General features: G+C 32.9%; 1 protein-coding gene across 1 annotated transcript in view; it reads right to left on the bottom strand.

The window, feature by feature from the left end:
* Positions 1–5,277: 5,277 nt before the first annotated feature.
* The window catches only part of LOC106460539 (A disintegrin and metalloproteinase with thrombospondin motifs 20-like), a 138,647-nt gene continuing 136,402 nt past the window's right edge, over positions 5,278–7,522 (bottom strand). The window contains exon 39 of the mRNA XM_022387283.1: positions 5,278–6,989. The gene's annotated coding sequence lies outside the window, so the exon portion shown is untranslated. The remainder of the gene's footprint in view (positions 6,990–7,522) is intronic.

The raw sequence follows: 7,522 nt of genomic DNA on the forward strand, positions 1-7,522 counted from the left end.
CGCGTCCCTCAGATTACGAGTCGAGCGCCCTAACCATTTGGCCATTCCGGGCATCATATCAGAAGCAAGCTTGTTGTATACAATGCTTTATTTGGTTTTGAAGTTCAATCATGCATATTAAAATATTGCAGAAGCATATAGGTTTACTGAATATTTTCTAAACATTTATTTTTGGTACAAGTTGCAGTTATAACATATATAAATATGAACTATGAGTGTATGATCTGAGACAGAAAGTCGCAACTGTGTTTTATTGTTCAGAAGTTGCTTTAAACCATACTACACTTTTCCCTGAGTGAAGTCGTATGAAAGAAAGATGTGTGTCCCAATAGATTCTCATTGTCAGCAGCTGGTATTTACATAGTGACTAGCCTGATTTTATTTATTTGTGTGGGAATCAGTATCTACAGTTTCACCCCACCCTTCTCCACTAGACCTGGGATTTCTTACTATGACAATCAGACAATGGTGGGAGACTCACTCATTGTGAACAAATGTTAGCTAAGGTCATCTGCTAACGACACAGTAGAGAGCACAGCTATATGCTGGCCAAGTATTTGTCCCGGATGAAACCTTCTAGACCAAGATATTCACAGTTGTTTGGAAAACGTTTTATACAAGCAATAAATACTTGAATGCGTGTTTCTCTGTAGAAATGGAATTTGACCAAGCCAATGGTATTTAAATTGTGAATGGGGCATTACAATATTTGAACTTACACTTTTATCTGAACTTCTGACTAATTAAAATGAAAGATGACCACACAGTTCTTTATTCAAGCTTATTATATATAACATCAAATTTTATACACTCCTGGCTATCTTATTTTCAACTGGACTTACCAGAAGTATCACACCTTTACCACTTGTATTCTCGCTATGGAAGATAACATCCAAAAATTCCAGGAGTTTATTGACTGCAGCTGATGTTCACCTGATGGAGGAGAATCTTCTGACATGCTGGCTCTACCTAATACTGCTGATGGCCGTACTCAAGAGCCTAAAATAAAATTGGCTCCTCCCATGGCCACCACCATGTCATCTGACCTTGTCCATGGACAAGCCAAAGAATTGGCTGCTACTACCCCAGGAAGAAGCCATGTTGCAGCAAGGGTGTAGACCACCCACCAGTTACAGCCTCATCCAGACAGTGTGGAAGTTGAGATTAGCAGCTATTTTAATGGCCTAGATAAATGTTTTATACTGTGAATATTAAAGTTTATGTTTGAATGAAAAAGGGCTATTATTTCATTATAATTTTTTCATGAAACTGATTATTAATTAGCGTTAAAAGATGTACTTTTTGTGCTGTTATGTTAAAGGGTTTATTGATGTATTTTGTAAACTTAATTGTGATTAGAATTAAAGTGTATTTTGACAATGTAATTTTGTGAAGTAATACTAGTCGTTGTTAAAAAAAATGTATTTTTGTTGTTTGTAAACTCAATAATGTAATTTGACCAATCACATTTATTAAAGAGTCTTAGTGTGTCATATAATCATGTATTATATAATGTGCATTGAAAATTAATTGATACTGATAATTTGAATATTAGAAGGAGTTTTCTTGCATTGCTTATATTTTCCATGTAAATAATGACAAATGACGAATCTGTGTTCTTGAGTTTTATTTTGTAAATTTAGATTTAGTATTTTAATTGACTTTTTGTTAAATAGCTTTCTATACGGCTGCGTTTTAAAATTAAATAAAAGTCAGCTAGAAGACAAGAAGAAGATAACGGTCAGTAAAAGATGTGGTATGTGAAATATACCACGTGTATCTTTTCTAGTATAGACAGGTGGATAAGATTTTCAACATTATAAACAACAAATGACAAACACATGGTCGTGCATATAGGTTTAACAATGGAAACCTGGTTGTGAAATGTGTATAACTAACTAATGTTCCAGTTACTCATTATTATAGGTCTTACCCCTTAGTTGTTAAACTCTCTTTAGGATACTTTCAGTGGAGGACTAGTGTTTTAACGTTATGCAAAAAATATTGTACCTAGGTCAATTGTACAGATGTTTGATAGCACCTAGAGGATATATCCTTCCTAATTTCACTAATGAGATAACCAGTGATGTGGGTGGTGTATGCAATCCGAGAGAGATGACCATTTTGTGTTGTTTGTAGTGGTCAACTCTGTCAATCTTCATCAAGAACTCTCGACAGTTTTAGAGCAGTGCTGTCCATAATGTTTGGCTTGTATTGCAAGTAAATAACGATTTTTTGTTACATTGAACAAAGAAAGTTTTATTCCCGTGTAACATTTTCTGCCAAGTCTTCCGTTCTTGCGGTACTGTTCTTAGCTGTAACGTTATCAGTGCTCGCGAAAATACCACAGATGTAGTGATAGACAAAACTCAATGAAAATCTAACTCCTTCTTAACATTACCATGAAATAGTTTGGTGTTATTCAACACCGGCAGTATTCAACACTCAATAAGAATTCAACTCCTTAACGTAATCATTAAAAAGTTTAGGACATAACGTGTGGGGACTAATGAGGGAAGTACACACTCAATAAAGATTACTTCTTAATATTATTATCAAAGAGTTTAGTGTCATATATAATATATAAATATTAAAATTTCATATATACATATATAACTATTGGTGTGTGCGACGAGGGACTGAAGCAAACAGTGATCGAATTTTTTTGTTAATCTATTTTCGAAAAGTTTAAAATTGTGAATTGTTAAATGGATTAACTTTCAAAAAGGTTTCAACTCATGAAAAACATTGTATATAATTTCACTTATTTGGTATACCATTGTTGTTGGTAATTAAGTCTGATATAAAAATGTTTAATATATTTCATTTGGTTTACGAACTTCTTTAGTGATCTCACCATTTATATTTAACGTAGTACCAACATCAATGTGATATAGAGTAATTAAACTATGCTCCAAACGACTTAGTTTTGGATCTATCACAACTCATTGTCATTAGTTTATAAAAGCCCACTAAGTTTAACTTAGACAGGCGGAGCAAAATATCTACATTCTTCTTTTTTTGAATTAAAAGTAATTCTCTATTACTGTAAAATTTACACGAATAAGCGTTACACTAAGAGTTTGTTTGTTTGTTGTTGTTTTTTTGGTATGAATGTTTCGACGTTTGATTTCTGAGATGTGATTTGACATTATGACTACAAGTTCGTTTTGCTCAGGAAGAATTTCCTTCAGTACCAGAACTCAAAACGTGGATGTGTAAACTTATCTGAAATGCTATGTGTGTGTAAGAGTAATAATCGAGAACTAGAAAAATCTAACCAGGTTTGTATTTATGTACACCTCAATTCTTCACAAAAAAATGTAAGTTACAATATGGAAAAAAATACCCTGAAAAATAGTCTCTAGAGTACTTATAACATAAAAACCGACTTTCTAGTTTGAAATGCTTGTAAGAAAAAGATTACGTTCATTTTTAAAGTCCAAATATCAAAAATACTGTATTTTAAGTCCATTGGAGAAGTATTAGTTTGAAAGAAGTAAACCAAACTTGACTCAAAGAAATGAAACCCTTTGAAATATATGTCGAATAATCTTAAATACAAAATGCCTGAGGATTAAAAAAATAAAAAAACAAAGCTAGATGTTTGGTAAATACTATATCATTCATTGCATAGAAAATACATCATGTGATGTCTTATAATGATGGCACAAAATGTATAATAAGAGTGTTTTTTTTTCAGAATTTCGTTCAAAACTTTACAAGATCTACCTGTACATAGCCTTCCCCAATTCTGAACTACTAGATTAGAGGAAAGGCAGCTAACTGTCCAACAGCACCCACCCCAAATCTTGAGATACTCTTATCTGATTAAATAGTGGGATTTGATCGCCACTCTTATAGCGTACCATACGACCCCAACTTGCGCATGTGATTTTGCGACAACGGATCGCGAACTATGATTTCTCGGGTTCACAGTCCGGGGATACTAACCATAGGCCACGCTTGGCCCAAATAGTTTATAGAGGTTGACACAAGTTCACTAAAACAGAACTTTACAGATACAGATATGACACATTATGAGCAAATATCTATTCCTTGGTTTTTGAACATATATTTTCTTTACACCATAACTCCACAGTCGAAAACAAAACAAAACAAAAACTAATAAAGATTTCCGATCTTATGTTAATAAAGAAACCATAAATAATATATAGTATTTTTCTTAGGAACTCTTACAACGTTCAGAATACAATGGCTTTAAGTGGGTTTCACGTTATTTTCTGTTGATTTTAATTCCCTATTTGTAGAACCAATACGTTTAGATTAATTAAGAAACGTAATGAGCTCATTTACCAATAGGATAATTGTTCGAAAAGTTAACTAATCAAGAGTTAGTTTCCACACATTTCTTTTGCGAGTAAATCATTGCATGAAGTTATTTCAAGAATCAAGGTTAACCCACAAATGTCTCTTTCCACCCCTTCTCTGTCCATGACGAATCTGATGAACACAGACATTTTGTAACATAAAATACAGTTAAGATCCAGGCTTTTACAAAATGGGAGGCTAAAAAAAGATGAGGTGAGAAAAACAAATAATGAACTAAATAATGCCGGGATGGTAAATAGGCGGCACGTGCCAAACATGGCACACAATGAAATTTTATTGGCACGCTGAAACGTTTTGTAAAAAAAAAAATGAAAATGCATACAAAAATATATTATTAGTTTGAATCCTTACTAAGTGAAACTCAGCTTTGGTTCACTCTGCATCACGCCGAAGCTAAGCGGATTCGGCAAGATCTACTGCTCTTGTACAAGTGCGCACCCGCAGTGCCATATTTCTGTTATCTAATTCTCCAATGCAGTGCTTCCCAAACTGTGCACCACGGAATTTTTGCAATTATTAAGTAATTTTTATTTAGTAATGTAAATTAATTATCAATTTAATTCATTTTTTAAATTTCAAATTTGGTTGATTTTTTCCTTCCTCCTTGATACACGATATAACAGTAATTTCTGCCTGTCTAAGTCAGAGCGGTACTATTAGGCCTGCCATACGGTCTTATTTACTTGTACCGCAAAAAGTTTTGGAAGCACTGCTCTAACGAACACAGCTGACATGAACAGCGGTGGTGTACCGTACATTCTTTTCATGTTTAACCCTTTCGCGCCCGCCTGTACCTGATATAATCCGAAGGAAATATGCGACACCAACTTTTGAAAAATTATTTGTGATTATCCCAATAAGTTTCTTCCAAAAACAAAATTAAGATTTTTGAATTTTCTTTTGATGTTTTATTAACATCCGGTTTAAATGAAATAAATAAAAAGTATGTGAAAACTTAACACTTTCATTTTATTTTGGCACGCCAGTTAAAACCTATTTTCCATCCCTGAAATCATGTATCAAATTTGCAATGGTATTAAAGTAGATTATATAGAGAAAACTGAACTGTCCTACTTCAATGAATGAATCTATTTTACATTATCAGTACCATATACCTATAGAATATTTTATGCACAGAATTTCATGAATACATTTTTAGGTAAAAGTTTTCACGAAACAGAATCTATACATCAGCATTCCATAAGTAACTTTTAGCAAGCGATTGAGTTTCACGTTGCCCTGACGTCCATTCTGACAAAAATGGGGAAGGTATTATCTCCTCCCATTCCTTGACTCAGTACTGAAATGCAACCATTAATAAAAGGTGTTTTGGGTTCTGTCAAGACCACTTTTAAATACATAATCCAACAAGAAGTAAAGTATCGAAAATTATCCCCAACTCGTATTCCGACAGAAAGGCTAATTTAATTTGTTAGTATATACTTGGTGCATACTATCGTCAAAGGCAATTTAGATTTATTAATATTACTGAATAAATAAAGAAGTCAACTTCAACTTTTTTTTCATAAAAGAACAATCCCTAACACTAGAGGTTTAATACTCTACTGGCAAACGACATGTTAAACATGAAAGGTGAGTGATCTAAAACGAATACCCCCACCACTCCCAGTGGCACAGTGGTATGTCTGCGGAATTATACTACTAGAAACTAGGTGGGCAGAGCACAGATAGCCCTTTGAGCTTAATAACAAATAACAACAATTAAAACGAATAGCACAGAAAAAATAGGATATAATGAACAACAACAAAAAAAAACCAACAAAAAACAGCTGCGTTGTTTACAAGTCATACCTTATAACACAAAATTATAATTTATCATTAATTAGCATTTATAAAACCCTAAACAGCAAGCTGAGAAAAGGGTTAGGAAAATGCAATTTTTTTTAATAATTCAGATAAAATCATTAAAGATAATTCATGCACGTTTAATTAAAATTTATGAAAAACTGGCCTGTACATAAGATATTCGTTCATGGTAAAATACAATAAACTGTACTAAGGGGTACGTATTCTTTTATATTAGTTTCAGATACAAATTACGATTTAATATAGTTTTAGACTAATCGTGATGTCGTGAACATACTGAATCGTCAACTTTATCAACAATTAATAAATTTAAATTTTACATAACACCTTGGTGGTAGTGACACTTCCTTTGTATGACGTGTATGGATTTAAATTTTTGGTTGGTGAAATCTATGACCTACAATAAAAATGATTGAGATATAACTAAATCAACTACTCTCGATAATACTACTTTTATAATAAAAGCAAAAAGATTAATCAGGGAATAGTTTGAGATTGAAAAGCTGCAAACTGTGGAACCGCCCTAAGGATGAATACTGAGAAAATGTGATACTTTAAGATCTTTGTTGTTGATTAACAGCATTATAAACGACTAGTTTTTGAAAGCAGAACTTGAGAAATTACAAGTATTATACTTGTGACATAATTACACGTGATGCCATACCACGTGGTAGTCTATAGATTAGATACCATGCTATGTGACGTGAGATATATACAAATGAGCCAATGAGCAATCATAACAATACTGATGTCAGAGGTCCCGGTGACCGTTTGTAGCTTCTACGTGAATCTTTCTCCTAAACGTAGTCCTAAAAAAATGTCAGAGAAAAGCTATTAATAGTGATAATGTACTATGAGTCACCTCACAAGACAATACAATTTTCAGAGAATTTAAATATAAGTAATCGATTCGTTTTTTTGTTTTGTTTTTTTTCTTTTAGGAAAACGTCATTTAATAATTAAGAAAACGCGAACGTAATTACGTGAAACATTTATCAAATGTTTTGGAATCTTCAGAATTATCTTCAGTAAGCTAGAGGTTCCCAAATACATAATGGTAATTCAAGACTTGATAAAGAGCACTTTTCCCGGTAGCACCAAAGATGAGTTTAAAAAATATTTGATTGATTACACAGGCTGGGTTTTATTGTCTTCAGATTTTTACATGTTCTACAGTAATTCCTGTACGTTGAATCCGAAAATGATACCCATTTCTCTCTATCACGTACAGGTTTTACACAAAACGTTATAACGCAATACACAAAAGAAAAACCATAACACGTAGATTTAAGACTAAAAGACGTAGATTTCACATAAAAAAATCAGGACGAATGAGGATGCA

This window comes from Limulus polyphemus, unplaced genomic scaffold, assembly GCF_000517525.1.
Source record: "Limulus polyphemus unplaced genomic scaffold, Limulus_polyphemus-2.1.2 Scaffold791, whole genome shotgun sequence".
Lineage (NCBI taxonomy): Eukaryota > Metazoa > Arthropoda > Merostomata > Xiphosura > Limulidae > Limulus > Limulus polyphemus.